Genomic DNA, 22,586 nt, shown 5'->3' with positions numbered 1-22,586 from the left:
ATTTGGTCCCTGGGGAGTAACATCCTGGAGATGGAGGCTACAGGTTGGTCTAGGCCCTCTTCATTAAGTTGTGAAAGTACTGCCCCTATGCCATGCTCTGAGGCACCTTTCTGAATGCTAGACTCCTTGGAGAAGTCAGGGGTCTTGAGCACAGGGGCTGTGCAAATGGCCAGCATTAAGGGAGTCAAATGCTTTTAGCATGCTGCTGTCTAAATCACATTCCTGGACTGCTTCTTAGAAGTCAGTTCTGTAAAAGGGTCCACAACAGTGACATATTCCTTGACAAATCTGTAATACCCAGTGAGGCCCAAGGTACTCAGTCCTCAGTCTGGATTTTGGGGGGCTCTCAGGCCATGATAGTTTCTATCTTGGCTTGGAGGAGCTGCATCTTAACCTCATCCACCAGTTGCCCAAAGTGCACCACAGACCCTTGTCCTATGGCATTGATAGTCAGGCCTTCCTGTTGCAGAGCCTGAAGCACTTCCTGGAGGTGAAAGAGGTGGTCCTTACAGGTGCTACTGAAGACAGCTATGTTATCCAGCTAAGCAGCTGAGAAGGCCTCCATACCAGCAAGGACCTGGTTCACCAACCTCTGGAAGGTGGCAGAGGCATTCTTGAGTCCAACGGGCATTACTGTAAACTGATAGTGGCCCTCTGGAATCTAGAAGGTTGACCTCTCCTTTGCAGCTTCTTTTAGGGTGATCTGCCAGTACCCTGATGTAAGATCAAAGGTACATAACTAATGGGCAGCCCCTAACCTGTCAATAAGCTCATCAGGTCAGAGGACGGGATAAGCATCTGTCTTTGTACCTCAGTTAAGCCCTCTATAACCCATACAGAACCTGGGTTCAGGTGTGGTGCCCAGTGGGGAAACATTTGGTACCAGAAAAGAGAGAGGCTTACTGCTGCAACACCTGCCGGCAGTCCCTCTACTGTTCAGGCGTCAGACTGGGGGAAATTATTATTCCCTCCACTAACCCATCTTTCTCCTTGAAATCTAAGAGGTCAGGGAGCGATTCACTCTCCACTTCCTCTTCTCCATCTGTCACCAACAGCGGGGTGAGCTCAGACGTCTCAAAGTGGGGTTTGAGGTGATTGATATGCAGCACCATGTGGGGTTGCCTATGGGTCTTGAGGTCCACCAGGTCGGTGATCTCCCACTTTCTCTCAGTGCGTTCCACATAACCCACATTTTGTGCCCAGGTTGTAATTCCACAGTGATAGAATGTTGGTTATACCACTCTTTCATCACAGCCTGGCTGGCTTCTAAGTTTTCTGAAGCTTGCTTCCACAACTTAGCCATTTGGTTCCTGAAGGCCAGTATAAAGCTCACTACATCCTGGGGATTGATCCTGGGAATTTGCTCCCACCTTTTCCTGACCAAACGGAGAGGTCCTCTGACAGGGTGCCCATACATAAGCTCAAAGGGGCTGAAACCAACTCCCTTCTGTAGTACCTCCCTGTATACAAACAGAAGGCATAGCAAGAGGATATTACACATGTTCCCTCACGGCTTCAGACACACCTCTAATCATGCCCTTCTGAGTTGTGTTGAGTCTCTCAACAAGCCTATTTGTTTCTGGATGGTAGGCAGTGGAGAATGTGTACTCCTACCACATTGGCTGTATATAAGCAGACATGAAGTTGGTGCCCCTGTCAGACACCACTTCCTTGGGGAAACCCACTCCAGTAAAAATCCCCATCAGGGCATTTACCACTGCAGGTGCAGTTGTGGCCCTTAGAGGGATTTCCTCTGGGTACCTAGTGGCATGACCCACCAAGACCAGAATAAACCTGTTGCCTGAAGCAGTCTGGGAATCCATAGGCCTAACAATGTTGATCCGTACTCCCTCAAAGGGTGTGCTAACGACAGGTAGGGAATTAAGGGGGCTTTAAGCCTCTGTCCTGTTTTCCCATGGCTCGGCAGGTCACACAAGTTCTACAGAATGCATCTGAAGCATTCTTAATACTGGGCCAATAAAAGTGGGGGACAAGCATTGCAAAGCTCCTGTCTTGGCCCAGGTGTCCTGCCAGGGGAATATTGTGAGCCAGTTCCAGTGTGAAGGCCCTGTAGTACTGGGGGTCCACCATGACCTTTGTTGTCCCATGCATAGGAGCCTTAGGCTCACTGTAAAGGAGGCTGTCCTCCCAGTAAATGTGATGTTTCACAGATGCATCACCTGCTGCTTGGGCTTCAGCCTATTGTCTCATGTCCTCAAAGGTTGGGCACTCCTTCTGTGCCCTACAGAAACCCCTCCTTGGTGGGTCCTTCTTCCATATGCCATCCAGCAAGCTCTGGTGACCCATTGCCTATACTTTGTAGTATTAGTGGGCACATGGATCTTAGGAACCATCTCACTGTCATTCAGGAACACCAGGGAAATCTCACTAAACTCCCTCCAGTAATTGGGAAAAACTCCTCCCCCAGCACTACATGCATCACCCCTGGGACCAGTCCTCTAGTGGGAGGTGGTGCTCTTTTTGGACACTTGAGATCCTCCTTGTAGTATCCATATTGAAGCACTTGGGAGATTTGTGCTGTTGACTTTTGCCAGAGTAGTCTTTCTTCTGCTAGGAAAATTGGGAATGTGAACCAGACCCTTTGTCCAGTGAGTTGTTTTGAGGGCCTTTAGAGAATTTTGGGCCTGATTTAGATCTTGGCAGACGACTTACTCCGTCACAATGGTGGAGTGCCAAAATTTACATCCAGTTATTTCCTATGGGAGTTATATTTCAGCAGATGGGATATTTGTCACTGTTGTGATGAAGTAACTTGTTCGGAAATATCTAATAATACCTTTTTGGACACTCTGCCACTGACCCAAACGTCCTCCTCCTCAAGAAGCTTCCTGGGGTCAGAAAGCTTACAATTCACCAGGTGTTGGTGCAGATCTGTGTAGGAAAGTACCATCTTGCCTGGCATGTTACCCCCATTTTTACATGTATGTCAGTTTGTTTTTGCCTGCCTCACTGGAATCCTGCTAGCCAGGACCTCAGTGCTCATGGTCTGTGGCCTGAATGTGTATACCTGTGTAGTGACTAACTGTGTCACTAAGGCTCTGCTAATCAGAACCTCAGTACTTATGCTCTCTCTGCCTTTAAATTTGTCACTTTAGGCTAGTGACCACTTTTACCAATTCCAATTGACATACTGGAACACCCTTATAATTCCCAAGTATATGGTACCCAGGGTATTGGGATTCCAAGAGATCACTATGGGCTGCAGCATTTCTTTTGCCACCCATAGGGAGCTCAGACAAACCTTTACACAGAACTGCCACGGCAGCCTGAATGAAATAACACTTTATTTCACAGCCATTTTCACTGCACTTAAGTAACTTATAAGTCACCAATATGCCTAACCTTCACTTGCTGAAGGTTAGGTGCAAAGCTACTAAGTGTGAGGGCACCCACGCACTAGCAAAGGTACCCCCACATAGTTTAGGGCCATTTCCCCAGACTTTGTGAGCGCGGGGACACCATTACACATGTGCACTACATATAGGTCAATACCTATATGAAGCTTCAGCTTCACAGTGGTAACTCCAAATATGGCCATGTAACATGTCTAAGATCATGGAATTGTCCCCCCATGCTAAATCTGGTATTGGGAAGCCAATGCCATGCATCCCAGGGGCTCCTCAATGGACCCGGGTACTGCCAAACCAGCTCTCTGGGGTTTTCTCTGCAGCTACCGCTGCTGCCACCCCACAGACAGGGTTCTGCCCTCCTGGGGTCTGAGCAGCCCAGTCCCAGGAAGGCAGAACAAAGCATTTCCTCTGAGAGCAGGGTGTTACACCCTCTCCGTTTGGAAATAGGTGTTAAAGGCTGGGGAGGGCTAGCCTCTCCCAGCCTCTGGAAATGCTTTGAAGGGCACAGATGGTGCCCTCCTAGCATAAGCCAGTCTACACTGGTTCAGGGAACCCCCAGTCCATGCTCTGGCGTGAAACTGGACAAAGGAAAGGGGAGTGACCACTCCCCTGTCATTCACCACCCCAGGGGTGATGCCCAGAGCTCCTCCGGCGTGTCCCAGACCTCTGCCATCTTGTTTCCAGAGGTGTGAGGGCACTCTGGATGCCTTTAAGTAACCAGTGCCAGCAGGTGACGTCAGCGACCTGCTAGGTGCTTACCTGACTAGGTGGCCAATCCTCCTCTGAGGGCTATTTAGGGTCTCTCCAGTGGGCTTTTCCTCAGATAACAACTTGCAAGAATCCAGCAGGAATCCTCTGCACTTCTCTCTTCGACTTCTGCCAAGGATCGACCGCTGACTGCTCCAGGATGCCTGCAAAACTGCAACAAAGTAGCCAGAAGACTACCACCAACATTGTAGCGCCTAATCCTGCTGGCTTTCTTGACTGTTTCCTGGTGGTACATGTTCTGGGAGCTGCCTGCCTTCACCCTGCACTGGAAGCCACGAAGAAATCTCCAATGTGTCAACGGAATCCACCCCCTGCTTCAGCAGGCACCAAACTTCAGCTTCACTGGTACTCTGGGACCTCTCTCAACCTGACGAGCGTGGCCCCTGGAACACAGGTGGTGGACCCAAATGACCCAGACTGTCCACTGGTCCAACCATCCAAATTTGTAGGAAGTAAGTCCTTGCCTCCCCTCTCCAGACAGTAATTCTGTGCACCACTGTAGGAAAGTACCATCTTGCCTGGCATGTTACCCCCATTTTTCACTGTATATATGTTGTTTTAGTTGTATGTGTCACTGGGGCCCTGCCAGCCAGGGCCCCAGTGCTCATAAGTGTGCCTAAATGTGTTACCTGTGTTATGACTAACTGTCTCACTGAGGCTCTGCTATCCAGAACCTCAGTGGTTATGCTCTCTCATTTCTTTCCAAATTGTCACTAACAGGCTAGTGACCAATTTTACCAATTCACATTGGCTTACTGGAACACCCTTATAATTCCCTAGTATATGGTACTGAGGTACCCAGGGTATTGGGGTTCCAGGAGACCCCTATGGGCTGCAGCATTTCTTTTGCCACCCATAGGGAGCTCTGACAATTCTTACACAGGCCTGCCACTGCAGCCTGAGTGAAATAACGTCCACGTTATTTCACAGCCATTTTACACTGCACTTAAGTAACTTATAAGTCACCTATATGTCTAACCTTTACCTGGTAAAGGTTAGGTGCAAAGTTACTTAGTGTGAGGGCACCCTGGCACTAGCCAAGGTGCCCCCACATTGTTCAGGGCCAATTCCCCGGACTTTGTGAGTGCGGGGACACCATTACACGCGTGCACTACATATAGGTCACTACCTATATGTAGCTTCACAATGGTAACTCCGAATATGGCCATGTAACATGTCTATGATCATGGAATTGCCCCCTCTATGCCATCCTGGCATAGTTGGCACAATCCCATGATCCCAGTGGTCTGTAGCACAGACCCTGGTACTGCCAAACTGCCTTTCCTGGGGTTTCACTGCAGCTGCTGCTGCTGCCAACCCCTCAGACAGGTTTCTGCCCCCCTGGGGTCAAGCCAGGCTTGTCCCAGGATGGCAGAACAAAGGACTTTCTCTGAGAGAGGGTGTTACACCCTCTCCCTTTGGAAAATGGTGTGAAGGCAGGGGAGGAGTAGCCTCCCCCAGCCTCTGGAAATGCTTTCATGGGCACTTTTGGTGCCCATTTCTGCATAAGCCAGTCTACACCGGTTCAGGGACCCCTTATCCCTGCTCTGGCGCGAAACTAGACAAAGGAAAGGGGAGTGACCACTCCCCTGACCTGTACCTCCCCTGGGAAGTGCCCAGAGCTCCTCCAGTGTGCTCCAGACCTCTGCCATCTTGGAAACAGAGGTGCTGCTGGCACACTGGACTGCTCTGAGTGGCAAGTGCCATCAGGTGACGTCAGAGACTCCTTCTGATAGGCTCCTTCAGGTGTTGCTAGCCTATCCTCTCTCCTAGGTAGCCAAACCCTCTTTTCTGGCTATTTAGGGTCTCTGTCTCTGGGGAAACTTTAGATAACGAATCCAAGAGCTCATCCGAGTTCCTCTGCATCTCTCTCTTCACCTTCTGCCAAGGAATCGACTGCTGACCGCGCTGGAAGCCTGCAAAACTGCAACAAAGTAGCAAAGACGACTACTGCAACTCTGTAACGCTGATCCTGCCGCCTTCTCGACTGTTTTCCTGGTGGTGCATGCTGTGGGGGTAGTCTGCCTCCTCTCTGCACTAGAAGCTCCGAAGAAATCTCCTGTGGGTCGACGGAATCGTCCCCCTGCAATCGCAGGCACCAAAGAACTGCATCACCGGTCCCCTGGGTCTCCTCTCAGCACGACGAGCGAGGTCCCTTGAATCCAGCAACTCTGTCCAAGTGACTCCCACAGTCCAGTGACTCTTCAGTCCAAGTTTGGTGGAGGTAAGTCCTTGCCTCTCCACGCCAGGCTGCATTGCTGGGAACCGCGACTTTTGCAGCTACTCCGGCCTCCGTGCACTTCCGACGGAAATCCTTTGTGCACAGTCCAGCCTGGGTCCACGGCACTCTAACCTGCATTGCACGACCTCCTAAGTTGTTCTCCGGCGACGTGGGACTCCTTTGTGCGACTTCGGGTGAGCACCGTTTCACACATCCTCGTAGTGCCTGTTTCTGGCACTTCTCCGGGTGCTACCTGCTGCTGAGAGGGCTCCTTGTCTTGCTCGACGTCCTCTCTGTCTCCTGACGCAATTTGCGACATCCTGGTCCCTCCTGGGCCACAGCAGCATCCAAAAACCCTTACCACACGATTTGCAGCTAGCAAGGCTTGTTGGCGGTCTTTCGGCGGGAAAACACTTCTGCACGACTCTGCACAGCGTGAGGGATTCGTCCTCCAAAGGGGAAGTCTCTAGCCCTTGTCGTTCCTGCAGAAACCTAAGCTTCTACAGTCCAGTAGCAGCTTCTTTGCACCCACAGCTGGCATTTCCTGGGCATCTGCCCATCTCCGACTTGCTTGTGACTTTTGGACTTGGTCCCCTTGTTCCTCAGGTACCCTCGACTGGAAATCCATCGTTGTTGCATTGCTGGTTTGTGTCTTTCCTGCAGAATTCCCCTACCACGACTTCTATGTCCTTTGGGGAACTTTAGTGCACTTTGCACTCACTTTTCAGGGTCTTGGGGTGGGCTATTTTTCTAACCCTTACTATTTTCTAATAGTCCCAGCGACCCCCTACAAGGTCACATAGGTTTGGGGTCCATTCGTGGTTCGCATTCCACTTTTGGAGTATATGGTTTGTGTTGCCCCTAGCCCTATGTGTCCCCATTGCATCCTATTGTAACTATACATTGTTTGCACTGTTTTCTAAGACTATACTGCATATTTTTGGTATTGTGTATATATATCTTGTGTATATTTCCTATCCTCTCACTGAGGGTACACTCTGAGATACTTTGGCATATTGTCATAAAAATAAAGTACCTTTATTTTTAGTATAACTGTGTATTGTGTTTTCTTATGATATTGTGCATATGACACTAAGTGGTACTGTAGGAGCTTCACTCGTCTCCTAGTTCAGCCTAAGCTGCTCTGCTAAGCTACCATTATCTATCAGCCTATGCTGCTAGACACCCTATACACTAATAAGGGATAACTGGGCCTGGTGCAAGGTGCAAGTACCCCTTGGTACTCACTACAAGCCAGTCCAGCCTCCTACATTGGTTGTGCAGCGGTGGGATAAGTGCTTTGAGACTACTTACCACTCTTGTCATTGTACTTTTCATAAGAGAAAAATATACAAAACAAGTTCAGTGTATATACACATAACCAAAAAGTTTTGCATTTCCTCTTTTCACTCTATTCTAAGTGCTGAAAAGTACTTCTAAACTTTCTAAAAAGTTCTAAAAAGTTTTAAAAGTTTTTTTTCTGTCTTTCTAAAAGTTCTGAAAACTTTTTTCTCTTTTTCTATCACTTTAACTCTCTCTAAAAATGTCTGGCACAGGCCAAAATGTTGATCTGTCCAAACTTGCATATGATCACCTTAGCTGGAAAGGAGCAAGGAGTCTCTGCATAGAGAGAACAAGATAAGGCTAAAAGTGCCCCATCTGTTGAAAAAGTAGCTAATGGTTCCCAATCTGATCCAGGGACTCCCCCAGGAAAAGATTCAGGAAAGAAACTTTCTAGCCTGCCCATTACTAGACAGTCTAGCATAGTTGGTACTGAGGTGGAGTCACATCATACAGATGGTGTGCTCTCACATTACACTGTCAGCCAAGCTGTTAGGGTGCCCTCTGTAAGGGACAGGTCTCCTTCTGTCCATTCTCATCATACTTCTGTATCTAGAAATGTCCCTCCCACCAAACCTGATGACAGAATGTTAGGAAGGGAACTCAATAAGTTGAGGGTGGAACAAACCAGACTGAAGCTTAAAAAGCAACAGCTGGATTTGGATAGACAGTCTTTAGAACTAGAGAAGGAAAGACAGAAGTTGGGTTTTGAAACCCATGGTGGCAGCAGCAGTATTCCCCATAGTCATCCTGCAAAATAGCATGATTCCAGGAATCTGCATAAGATAGTTCCCCCTTATAAGGAGGGGGGTGACATTAACAAGTGGTTTGCTGCACTTGAGAGGGCCTGTGTTGTACAGGATGTCCCTCAAAGGCAGTGGGCTGCTATCCTATGGCTATCATTTAGTGGAAAAGGTAGGGATAGGCTCCTTACTGTGAAAGAAAGTGATGCCAATAATTTTATAGTTCTTAAGAATGCACTCCTGGATGGTTATGGCTTAACCACTGAACAATACAGGATAAAGTTCAGAGAGACCAAAAAGGAGTCTTCACAAGACTGGGTTGATTTCATTGACCATTCAGTGAAGGCCTTGGAGGGGTGGTTACATGGCAGTAAAGTTACTGATTATGACAGCCTGTATAACTTGATCCTGAGAGAGCATATTCTTAATAATTGTGTGTCTGATTTGTTGCACCAGTACTTGGTGGACTCTGATCTGACCTCTCCCCAAGAATTGGGAAAGAAGGCAGACAAATGGGTCAGAACAAGGGTGAACAGAAAAGTTCATACAGGGGGTGACAAAGATGGCAAGAAGAAGGATGGTAAGTCTTCTGACAAGGGTGGGGACAAATCTAAAAATGAGTCTTCATCAGGCCCACAAAAACACTCTGGTGGGGGTGGTGGGCCCAAATCCTCTTCAAATCAAAACAAGGAAAAGAAACCATGGTGCTATTTATGTAAAATAAAAGGCCATTGGACAACAGATCCCAGTTGTCCAAAGAAAAGCACCAAGCCTCCTACCACTACAACCCCTACTGCTACACCTAGTGTCCCTACTAATAGCAGTGGTGGTGGGAGCAAACCTACTAATAGCCAATCCAAGGGAGTAGCTGGGCTCACTATTGGTAACTTAGTTGGGGTTGGTCTTGTTAGGGAGACCACAGAGGCTGTGTTAGTCTCTGAGGGGGCTATTGATTTAGCCACCTTAGTTGCTTGTCCCCTTAATATGGATAAATACAAGCAGCTACCCCTAATAAATGGTGTTGAGGTTCAGGCCTACAGGGACACAGGTGCCAGTGTCACAATGGTGATAGAGAAACTGGTCCACCCTGAGCAACACCTACTTGGTCACCAGTACCAAGTAACCGATGCTCACAACAACACACTTAGCCACCCCATGGCTGTTGTAAATCTCAACTGGGGGGGGGTTACTGGTCCAAAGAAAGTTGTGGTAGCCACAGATTTACCTGTAGACTGTCTACTAGGAAATGATTTGGAGACATCAGCTTGGTCAGATGTGGAGTTGGAGGCCCATGCAGCAATGCTGGGCATCCCAGGGCATATTTTTGCTTTAACAAGGGCTCAGGCCAAAAAGCAAAAAAGACAGGGAAGCTTGGATCCTGGAACAATGGACCAAGTGCTCCCTAAAGCTAGGGCTAGTAGAAGTAAAGCACTTCCTACTATCCCTCCCTCTACAGTGGATTCTACTTCTGAGGAAGAAGAATTTCCACCCTGTGCAGAACCTACACCAGAGGAGCTGAAAGCAGACACTGCTGAGCTTTTGGGTGAAGGGGGGCCTGCCAGGGAGGAGCTGAGTGTGGCACAGCAAACCTGTTCCACACTAGAGGGTCTAAGACAGCAAGCTGTCAAACAGGCTAATGGGGATGTCAGTGACTCTCACAGAGTTTACTGGGAGGACAACCTCTTGTACATTGAAGCAAGGGATCCTAAACCTGGAACTGCCAGGAGGTTAGTGATTCCTCAAGAGTACAGAAAGTTCCTCCTAACTCTAGCCCACGACATTCTCCTAGCTGGACATCTGGGACAAATGAAAACTTGGGACAGACTTGTTCACTTGTTTCATTGGCCTAGGATGTCTGAGGACACAAAGGAATTTTGTAAGTCCTGTGAAACCTGTCAAGCCAGTGGCAAGACAGGTGGCACTCCAAAGGCACCCCTTATCCCACTGCCTGTGGTTGGGGTTCCCTTTGAAAGGGTAGGGGTTGACATAGTTGGCCCCCTTGACCCTCCTACTGCTTCAGGCAATAGGTTTATCTTGGTGGTAGTGGACCATGCCACAAGATATCCTGAAGCAACTCCTTTAAGGACCACTACAGCACCTGCAGTGGCAAAGGCCCTCCTGGGAACATTTTCTAGGATGGGCTTCCCAAAGGAAGTAGTATCAGACAGAGGAGGCAATTTCATGTCTGCATACTTAAAGGCCATGTGGAAGGAGTGTGGTGTTACTTACAAGTTCACTACACCCTATCATCCACAAACAAATGGACTGGTGGAGAGATTTAACAAAACTCTCAAAGGCATGATTATGGGTCTCCCTGAAAAACTCTGCAGGAGATGGGATATCCTGTTACCATGCCTCCTTTTTGCCTACAGGGAGGTACCCCAGAAAGGAGTGGGCTTCAGCCCATTTGAACTCCTCTTTGGACACCCTGTTAGGGGTCCACTAACACTTGTCAAGGAGGGTTGGGAACAACCTTTAAAAGCTCCAAAACAAGATATTGTGGATTATGTACTTGGCCTCAGATCAAGGATGGCTGAGTATATGAAAAAGGCCAGTAAAAACCTTCAGGCCAGCCAAGAGCTCCAGAAGCAATGGCATGATCAGAAGGCTGTTTTGGTTCAGTACCAACCAGGGCAGAAAGTGTGGGTCTTGGAGCCTGTGGCCCCAAGAGCACTCCAAGCTAAATGGAGTGGACCCCACACAATTGTTGAGAAAAAGGGAGAAGTCACCTACTTAGTTGACTTAGGCACTGCCTGGAGTCCCCTTAGGGTGCTCCATGTCAACCGCCTGAAACCCTACTATGACAGGGCTGATCTCACCCTGCTCATGGCAACTGATGAGGGACAGGAAGAAGACAGTGATCCTCTACCTGATCTCTTTTCTTCCACAGAACAAGATGCTCTAGTGGAAGGTGTAGTTTTGGCTGATTGTCTTACTGCTGAGCAGAAAGACCATTGCATAAATCTCCTGGGTCAGTTTTCTGAACTCTTCTCTACTGTGCCAGGTACCACTTCTTGGTGTGAGTACACTATAGATACTGGAGACAGCTTGCCTGTCAAAAGTAAGATCTTTAGGCAGCCTGACCATGTCAGGGACTGCATAAAGCAAGAAGTGCAGAAAATGTTAGAACTGGGAGTGGTTGAGCACTCTGAAAGTCCATGGGCTTGTCCTGTGGTACTTGTACCAAAACCCCATTCCAAAGATGGAAAGAAGGAAATGCGGTTTTGTGTAGATTATAGAGGTCTCAACCAGGTAACCAAAACTGATGCTCACCCTATACCCAGGGCAGATGAGCTCATAGATACACTGGCATCTGCCAAGTATCTAAGCACTTTTGATTTGACTGCAGGGTATTGGAAGATAAAATTATAAGAAGATGCTAAACCTAAAACTGCATTTTCAACCATTGGAGGACATTACCAGTTCACAGTAATGCCTTTTGGATTGAAAAATGCACCTGCCACTTTTCAAAGGTTGGTGAACACAGTCCTGCAAGGACTGGAAGCTTTTAGTGCAGCATATTTGGACGATATAGCTGTCTTTAGCTCCAGCTGGGATGATCACCTGGTCCACCTATGGAAAGTTTTAGAGGCCCTGCAAAAGGCAGGCCTCACTATCAAGGCTTCAAAGTGCCAGATAGGGCAGGGTAAGGTGGTTTATCTGGGACACCTTGTTGGTGGGGAACAGATTGCACCACTTCAGGGGAAAATCCAAACAATTATTGATTGGGTTCCCCCTACCACTCAGACTCAGGTGAGAGCCGTCCTAGGCCTCACTAGGTATTACAGGAGGTTCATTAAGAACTATGGCTCCATTGCAGCCCCTCTTGATGACCTCACATCCAAGAAAATGCCTAAAAAGGTATTATGGACAGCAAACTGTCAGAAAGCTTTTGAGGAGCTGAAGCAGGCCATGTGCTCTGCACCTGTCCTGAAAAGCCCTTGTTACTCTAAAAAATTCTATGTCCAAACTGATGCATCTGAATTAGGAGTAGGGGCAGTCCTATCACAACTTAATTCTGAGGGCCAGGATCAACCTGTTGCTTTTATTAGTAGGAGGTTGACCCCTAGAGAAAAGCGTTGGTCTGCCATAGAGAGGGAGGCCTTTGCTGTGGTCTGGGCTCTGAAGAAGTTGAGGCCATACCTGTTTGGCACTCACTTCATTGTTCAGACAGACCACAAACCTCTACTTTGGCTAAAACAAATGAAAGGTGAAAATCCTAAATTGTTGAGGTGGTCCATATCCCTACAGGGAATGGACTATACAGTGGAACATAGACCTGGGAGTAGCCACTCCAATGCAGATGGACTCTCCAGATATTTCCACTTAGACAATGAAGACTCATCATGTCATGGCTAGTCTTATTGTCCTTCGTTTGGGGGGGGGGGGTTGTGTAGGAAAGTACCATCTTGCCTGACATGTTACCCCCATTTTTCACTGTATATATGTTGTTTTAGTTGTATGTGTCACTGGGACCCTGCCAGCCAGGGCCCCAGTGCTCAGAAGTGTGCCTGAATGTGTTACCTGTGTAGTGACTAACTGTCTCACTGAGGCTCTGCTAATCAGAACCTCAGTGGTTATGCTCTCTCATTTCTTTCCAAATTGTCACTAACAGGCTAGTGACCAATTTTACCAATTCACATTGGCTTACTGTAACACCCTTATAATTCCCTAGTATATGGTACTGAGGTACCCAGGGTATTGGGGTTCCAGGAGACCCCTATGGGCTGCAGCATTTCTTTTGCCACCCATAGGGAGCTCTGACAATTCTTACACAGGCCTGCCACTGCAGCCTGAGTGAAATAACGTCCACGTTATTTCACAGCCATTTTACACTGCACTTAAGTAACTTATAAGTCACCTATATGTCTAACCTTTACCTGGTAAAGGTTAGGTGCAAAGTTACTTAGTGTGAGGACACCCTGGCACTAGCCAAGGTGCCCCCACATTGTTCAGGGCCAATTCCCCAGACTTTGTGAGTGCGGGGACACCATTACACGCGTGCACTACATATAGGTCACTACCTATATGTAGCTTCACAATGGTAACTCCGAATATGGCCATGTAACATGTCTATGATCATGGAATTGCCCCCACTATGCCATCCTGGCATAGTTGGCACAATCCCATGATCCCAGTGGTCTGTAGCACAGACCCTGGTACTACCAAACTGCCTTTCCTGGGGTTTCACTGCAGTTGCTCCTGCTGCCAACCCCTCAGACAGGTTTCTGCCCTCCTGGGGTCAAGCCAGGCTTGTCCCAGGATGGCAGAACAAAGGACTTCCTCTGAGAGAGGGTGTTACACCCTCTCCCTTTCGAAAATGGTGTGAAGGCAGGGGAGGAGTAGCCTCCCCCAGCCTCTGGAAATGCTTTCATGGGCACTTTTGGTGCCCATTTCTGCATAAGCCAGTCTACACCGGTTCAGGGACCCCTTAGCCCTGCTCTGGCACGAAACTGGACAAAGGAAAGGGGAGTGACCACTCCCCTGACCTGTACCTCTCCTGGGAGGTGCCCAGAGCTCCTCCAGTGTGCTCCAGACCTCTGCCATCTTGGAAACAGAGGTGCTGCTGCACACTGGACTGCTCTGAGTGGCCAGTGCCATCAGGTGACGTCAGAGACTCCTTCTGATAGGCTCCTTCAGGTGTTGCTAGCCTATCCTCTCTCCTAGGTAGCCAAACCCTCTTTTCTGGCTATTTAGGGTCTCTGTCTCTGGGGAAACTTTAGATAACGAATACAAGAGCTCATCCGAGTTCCTCTGCATCTCTCTCTTCACCTTCTGCAAGGAATCGACTGCTGACCGCGCTGGAAGCCTGCAAAACTGCAACATAGTAGCAAAGACGACTACTGCAACTCTGTAACGCTGATCCTGCCGCCTTCTCGACTGTTTTCCTGGTGGTGCATGTTGTGAGGGTAGTCTGCCTCCTCTCTGCTCTAGAAGCTCCGAAGAAATCTCCCGTGGGTCGACGGAATCGTCCCCCTGCAACAGCAGGCACCAAAGAACTGCATCACCTGTCCCACGGGTCTCCTCTGAGCACGACGAGCGAGGTCCCTTGAATCCAGCAACTCTGTCCAAGTGACTCCCACAGTCCAGTGACTCTTCAGTCCAAGTTTGGTGGAGGTAAGTCCTTGCCTCTCCACGCCAGACTGCATTGCTGGGAACCGCGACTTTTGCAGCTACTCCGGCCTCCGTGCACTTCCGGCGGAAATCCTTTGTGCACAGTCCAGCCTGGGTCAACAGCACTCTAACCTGCATTGCACGACCTCCTAACTTGTTCTCCGGCAACGTGGGACCCCTTTGTGCGACTTCGGGTGAGCACCGTTTCATGCATCCTCATAGTGCCTGTTTCTGGCACTTCTCCGGGTGCTACCTGCTACTGAGAGGGCTCTTTGTCTTGCTCGATATCCCCTCTGTCTCCTGACGCAATTTGCAACATCCTGGTCCCTCCTGGGCCACAGCAGCGTCCAAAAACCCTTACCGCACGATTTGCAGGTAGCAAGGCTTGTTGGCGGTCTTTCGCTGGGAAAACACTTCTGCACGACTCTCCACGGCGTGTGGGATCCGTCTCCCAAAGGGGAAGTCTCTAGCCCTTGTTGTTCCTGCAGAAACCTAAGCTTCTACAGTACAGTAGCAGCTTCTTTGCACCCACAGCTGGCATTTCCTGGGCATCTGCCCATCTCCGACTTGCTTGTGACTTTTGGACTTGGTCCCCTTGTTCCACAGGTACCCTCGACTGGAAATCCATCGTTGTTGCATTGCTGGTTTGTGTCTTTCCTGCAGAATTCCCCTACCACGACTTCTATGTCCTTTGGGGAACTTTAGTGCACTTTGCACTCACTTTTCAGGGTCTTGGGGTGGGCTATTTTTCTAACCCTTACTATTTTCTAATAGTCCCAGCGACCCCCTACAAGGTCACATAGGTTTGGGGTCCATTCGTGGTTCGCATTCCACTTTTGGAGTATATGGTTTGTGTTGCCCCTATCCCTATGTGTCCCCATTGCATCCTATTGTAACTATACATTGTTTGCACTGTTTTCTAAGACTATACTGCATATTTTTGGTATTGTGTATATATATCTTGTGTATATTTCCTATCCTCTCACTGAGGGTACACTCTGAGATACTTTGGCATATTGTCATAAAAATAAAGTACCTTTATTTTTAGTATAACTGTGTATTGTGTTTTCTTATGACATTGTGCATATGACACTAAGTGGTACTGTAGGAGCTTCACTCGTCTCCTAGTTCAGCCTAAGCTGCTCTGCTAAGCTACCATTATCTATCAGCCTATGCTGCAAGACACCCTATACACTAATAAGGGATAACTGGGCCTGGTGCAAGGTGCAAGTACCCCTTGGTACTCACTACAAGCCAGTCCAGCCTCCTACAGTCACCCTGTGAGGGGTCCCCTAACACTTGTTAAGGAGGGTTGGGAACAACCTTTAAAAGCTCCAAAGCAAGACATAGTGGACTATGTACTTGGCCTCAGATCAAGGATGGCTGAGTACATGAAAAAGGCCAGTAAAAACCTTCAGGCCAGCCAAGAGCTCCAGAAGCAATGGCATGATCAGAAGGCTGTTTTGGTTCAGTACCAACCAGGGCAGAAAGTGTGGGTCTTGGAGCCTGTGGTCCCAAGAGCACTCCAAGATAAATGGAGTGGACCCCACACAATTGTTGAGAAAAAGGGTGAAGTCACCTACTTAGTTGACTTAGGCACTGCCAGGAGTCCCCTTAGGGTGCTCCATGTTGTAGGAGGCTGGACTGGCTTGTAGTGAGTACCTAGGGGTACTTGCACCTTGCACCAGGCCCAGTTATCCCTTATTAGTGTATAGGGTGTCTAGCAGCATAGGCTGATAGATAATGGTAGCTTAGCAGAGCAGCTTAGGCTGAACTAGGAGACGTGTGAAGCTACTACAGTACCACTCAGTGTCATATGCACAATATCATAAGAAAACACAATACACAGTTATACTAAAAATAAAGGTACTTTATTTTTATGACAATATGCCAAAGTATCTCAGAGTGTACCCTCAGTGAGAGGATAGGAAATATACACAAGATATATATACACAATACCAGAAATATGCAGTATAGTCTTAGAAAACAGTGCAAACAATGTATAGTTACAATAGGATGCAATGGGGACACATAGGGATAGGGGCAACACAAACCATATACTCCAAAAGTGGAATGCGAACCACGAATGGACCCCAAACCTATGTGACCTTGTAGAGGGTCGCTGGGACTATTAGAAAATAGTGAGGGTTAGAAAAATAGCCCACCCCAAGACCCTGAAAAGTGAGTGCAAAGTGCACTAAAGTTCCCCAAAGGACAAAGAAGTCGTGATAGGGGAATAAGGCAGGAAAGACACAAACCAACAATGCAACAACGCTGGATTTCCAATCTGGGGTACCTGTGGAACAAGGGGACCAAGTCCAAAAGTCACAAGCAAGTCGGAGATGGGCAGATGCCCAGGAAATGCCAGCTGCGGGTGCAAAGAAGCTTCTACTGGACAGAAGAAGCTGCAGTTTCTGCAGGAACGCAAAGGGCTAGAGATTTCCCCTTTGGAGGGCGGATCCCTCTCGCCTTGTAGAGTCGTGCAGAAGTGTTTTCCCGCCGAAAGAACGCCAACAAGCCTTGCTAGCTGCATATTGTGCGGTTAGCGTTTTTGGACGCTGCTGCGGCCCAGGAGGGACCAGGAGGTCGCAAATTGGACCAGGAGGTAGAGAGGATGTCGATCAAGAGAAGGGGCCCTCTTAGCAGCAGGTAGCACCCGGAGAAATGCCAGAAACAGGCACTACGAGGATGCGTGAAACGGTGCTCACCCGAAGTTACACAAAGGAGTCCCACGTCACCGGAGACCAACTTAGAAAGTCGTGCAATGCAGGTTAGAGTGCGTTGGACCCAAGCTTGGCTGTGCACGAAGGATTTCCGCCAGAAGTGCACAGGGGCCGGAGTAGCTGCAAAAGTCGCGGTTCCCAGCAATGCAGTCTAGCGAGGTGAGGCAAGGACTTACCTCCACCAAACTTGGACTGAAGAGTCACTGGACTGTGGGAGTCACTTGGACAGAGTTGCTGGATTCGAGGGACCTCGCTCGTCGTGCTGAGAGGAGACCCAAGGCACCGGTAATGCAGCTTTTTGGTGCCTGCGGTTGCAGGGGGAAGATTCCGTCGACCCACTGGAGATTTCTTCGGAGCTTCTAGTGCAGAGAGGAGGCAGACTACCCCCACAGCATGCACCACCAGGAAAACAGTCGAGAAGGCGGCAGGATCAGCGTTACAGAGTTGCAGTAGTCGTCTTTGCTACTATGTTGCAGGTTTGCAGGCTTCCAGCGCGGTCAGCAGTCGATTCCTTGGCAGAAGGTGAAGAGAGAGATGCAGAGGAACTCGGATGAGCTCTTGCATTCGTTATCTAAGGAATCCCAAGAGACAGAGACCCTAAATAGCCAGAAAAGAGGGTTTGGCTACTTAGGAGAGAGGATAGGCTAGCAACACCTGAAGGAGCCTATCACAAGGAGTCTCTGACGTCACCTGATGGCACTGGCCACTCAGAGCAGTCCAGTGTGCCAGCAGCACCTCTGTTTCCAAGATGGCAGAGGTCTGGAGCACACTGGAGGAGCTCTGGGCACCTCCCAGGGGAGGTACAGGTCAGGGGAGTGGTCACTCCCCTTTCCTTTGTCCAGTTTCGCGCCAGAGCAGGGCTAAGGGGTCCCTGAACCGGTGTAGACTGGCTTATGCAGAATTGGGCACATCTGTGCCCAAGAAAGCATTTCTAGAGGCTGGGGGAGGCTACTCCTCCCCTGCCTTCACACCATTTTCCAAAGGGAGAGGGTGTCACACCCTCTCTCAGAGGAAGTCCTTTGTTCTGCCATCCTGGGCCAGGCCTGGCTGGACCCCAGGAGGGCAGCTGCCTGTCTGAGGGGCTGGCAGCAGCTGCAGTGAAACCCCAGGAAGGGCAGTTTGGCAGTACGAGGGTCTGTGCTACAGACCACTGGGATCATGGGATTGTGCCAACTATGCCAGGATGGTATAGAGGGGGCAATTCCATGATCATAGACATGTTACATGGCCATATTCGGAGTTACCATTGTGAAGCTACATATAGGTAGTGACCTATATGTAGTGCACGCGTGTAATGGTGTCCCCGCACTCACAAAGTTCAGGGAATTGGCTCTGAACAATGTGGGGGCACCTTGGCTAGTGCCAGGGTGCCCTCACACTAACTAACTTTGCACCTAACCTTTACCAGGTAAAGGTTAGACATATAGGTGACTTATAAGTTACTTAAGTGCAGTGTAAAATGGCTGTGAAATAACGTGTGCGTTATTTCACTCAGGCTGCAGTGGCAGGCCTGTGTAAGAATTGTCAGAGCTCCCTATGGGTGGCAAAAGAAATGCTGCAGCCCATAGGGATCTCCTGGAACCCCAATACCCTGGGTACCTCAGTACCATATACTAGGGAATTATAAGGGTGTTCCAGTAAGCCAATGTAAATTGGTAAAATTGGTCACTAGCCTGTCAGTGACAATTTAAAAGAAATGAGAGAGCATAACCACTGAGGTTCTGATTAGCAGAGCCTCAGTGAGACAGTTAGTCACTACACAGGTAACACATTCAGGCACACTTATGAGCACTGGGGCCCTGGTGAACAGGGTCCCAGTGACACATACAACTAAAACAACATATATACAGTGAAAAATGGGGGTAACATGCCAGGCAAGATGGTACTTTCCTACACAACCCCCCCTAAACGAAGGACAATAAGACTAGCCATGACCTGATGAGTCTTCATTGTCTAAGTGGAAATATCTGGAGAGTCCATCTGCATTGGAGTGGCTACTCCCAGGTCTATGTTCCACTGTATAGTCCATTCCCTGTAGGGATATGGACCACCTCAACAATTTAGGATTTTCACCTTTCATTTGTTTTAGCCAAAGTTGAGGTTTGTGGTCTGTCTGAACAATGAAGTGAGTGCCAAACAGGTATGGCCTCAACTTCTTCAGAGCCCAGACCACAGCAAAGGCCTCCCTCTCAATGGCAGACCAACGCTTTTCTCTAGGGGTCAACCTCCTACTAATAAAAGCAACAGGTTGATCCTGGCCCTCAGAATTAAGTTGTGATAGGACTGCCCCTACTCCTAATTCAGATGCATCAGTTTGGACATAGAATTTTATAGAGTAACAAGGGCTTTTCAGGACAGGTGCAGAGCACATGGCCTGCTTCAGCTCCTCAAAAGCTTTCTGACAGTTTGCTGTCCATAATACCTTTTTAGGCATTTTCTTGGATGTGAGGTCATTAAGAGGGGCTGCAATGGAGCCATAGTTCTTAATGAACCTCCTGTAATACCCAGTGAGGCCTAGGAAGGCTCTCACCTGAGTCTGAGTGGTAGGGGGAACCCAATCAATAATTGTTTGGATTTTCCCCTGAAGTGGTGCAATCTGTTCCCCACCAACAAGGTGTCCCAGATAAACCACCTTACCCTGCCCTATCTGGCACTTTGAAGCCTTGATAGTGAGGCCTGCCTTCTGCAGGGCCTCCAAAACTTTCCATAGGTGGACCAGGTGATCATCCCAGCTGGAGCTAAAGACAGCTATATCGTCCAAATATGCTGCACTGAAAGCTTCCAGCCCTTGCTGGACTGTGTTCACCAACCTCTGAAAAGTGGCAGGTGCATTTTTCAAACCAAAAGACATTACAGTAAACTGGTAATGTCCTCCAATGGTTGAAAATGCAGTTTTAGGTTTAGCATCTTCTGACAATTTGATCTGCCAATACCCTGCAGTCAAATCAAAAGTGCTTAGATACTTGGCAGATGCCAGTGTATCTATGAGCTCATCTGCCCTGGGTATAGGGTGAGCATCAGTTTTGGTTACCAAGTTGAGACCTCTATAGTCTACACAAAACCGCATTTCCTTCTTTCCATCTTTGGAATGGGGTTTTGGTACAAGTACCACAGGAGAAGCCCATGGACTTTCAGAGTGCTCAACCACTCCTAGTTCTAACATTTTCTGGACCTCTTGCTTTATGCAGTCCCTGACATGGTCAGGCTGCCTATAGATCTTACTTTTGACAGGTAAACTGTCTCCAGTATCTATAGTGTGCTCACACCAAGAAGTGGTACCTGGCACAGTAGAGAAGAGTTCAGAGAATTGATCTAGGAGATTTATGCAATGGTCTTTCTGCTCAGCAGTAAGACAATCAGCCAAAACTACACCTTCCACAAGAGCATCTTGTTCTGTGGAAGAGAAGAGATCAGGTAGAGGATCACTGTCTTCTTCCTGTCCCTCATCAGTTGCCATTAGCAGGGTGAGATCAGCCCTGTCATAGTAGGGTTTCAGGCGATTGACATGGAGCACCCTAAGGGGACTCCTGGCAGTGCCTAAGTCAACTAAGTAGGTGACTTCACCCTTCTTTTCAACAATTGTGTGGGGTCCACTCCATTTATCTTGGAGTGCTCTTGGGGCCACAGGCTCCAAGACCCACACTTTCTGCCCTGGTTGGTACTGAACCAAAATAGCCTTCTGATCATGCCATTGCTTCTGGAGCTCTTGGCTGGCCTGAAGGTTTTTGCTGGCCTTTTTCATGTACTCAGCCATCCTTGATCTGAGGCCAAGTACATAATCCACAATATCCTGCTTAGGAGCTTTTAAAGGTTGTTCCCAACCCTCCTTTACAAGTGTGAGTGGACCCCTAACAGGGTGTCCAAAAAGAAGTTCAAAGGGGCTGAAGCCCACTCCTTTCTGGGGTACCTCCCTGTAGGCAAAAAGGAGGCATGGTAGAAGGATATCCCATCTCCTGCGGAGTTTTTCAGGGAGACCCATAATCATGCCTTTGAGAGTTTTTTTAAATCTCTCCACCAGTCCATTTGTTTGCGGATGATAGGGTGTTGTGAACTTGTAAGTCACACCACACTCCTTCCACATGGCCTTTAAGTATGCAGACATGAAATTGCTTCCCCTGTCTGATACTACTTCCTTTGGGAAGCCCACCCTAGAAAATATTCCCAGGAGGGCCTTTGCCACTGCAGGTGCTGTAGTGGTCCTTAAAGGAATTGCTTCAGGATATCTTGTGGCATGGTCCACTACCACCAAGATAAATCTATTGCCTGAAGCAGTAGGAGGGTCAAGGGGGCCAACTATGTCAACCCCTACCCTTTCAAAGGGTACCCCAACCACAGGCAGTGGAATAAGGGGTGCCTTTGGGGTGCCACCTGTCTTGCCACTGGCTTGACAGGTTTCACAGGACTTACAAAAATCTTTTGTGTCCTCAGACATCCTAGGCCAATGAAACAAGGGAACAAGTCTGTCCCAAGTTTTCATTTGTCCCAGGTGCCCAGCTAGGGGAATGTCGTGTGCAAGAGTTAGGAGGAACTTTCTGTACTCCTGAGGAATCACTAATCTCCTGGCAGCTCCAGGTTTAGGATCCCTATGCTCAGTGTACAAGAGGTTGTCCTCCCAGTAAACTCTGTGAGAGTCACTGACATCCCCATTAGCTTGTTTGACAGCTTGCTGTCTGAGACCCTCTAATGTGGGACAGGTTTGCTGTGCCACACTCAGCTCCTCCCTGGCAGGCCCCCCTTCACCCAAAAGCTCAGCAGTGTCTGCTTGAAGCTCCTCTGGTGTAGGTTCTGCACAAGGAGGGAATTCTTCTTCCTCAGAATTAGAATCCACTGTAGAGGGAGGGATAGTAGGAAGTGGTTTGCTTCTACTAGCCCTAGCTTTAGGGAGCACTTGGTCCATTGTTCCAGGATCCAAGCTTCCCTGTCCTTTTTGCTTTTTGGCCTGAGCCCTTGTCAAAGCAAAAATATGCCCTGGGATGCCCAGCATTGCCGCATGGGCCTCCAACTCCACATCTGACCAAGCTGATGTCTCCAAATCATTCCCTAATAGACAGTCTACAGGTAAATCTGAAGCTACCACAACTTTCTTTGGACCAGTAACCCCCCCCCAGTTGAGATTAACAACAGCCATGGGGTGGCTAAGTGTGTTGTTGTGAGCATCGGTTACTTGGTACTGGTGACCAAGTAGGTGTTGTTCAGGGTGGACCAGTTTCTCTATGACCATAGTCACACTGGCTCCAGTGTCCCTGTAGGCCTGAACCTCAACACCATTTATTAGGGGTAGCTGCTTGTACTTATCCATATTAAG

The sequence above is a fragment of the Pleurodeles waltl genome, chromosome 4_2 (assembly GCF_031143425.1).
Source record: "Pleurodeles waltl isolate 20211129_DDA chromosome 4_2, aPleWal1.hap1.20221129, whole genome shotgun sequence".
Lineage (NCBI taxonomy): Eukaryota > Metazoa > Chordata > Amphibia > Caudata > Salamandridae > Pleurodeles > Pleurodeles waltl.
This window is presented reverse-complemented; position numbering follows the sequence as displayed.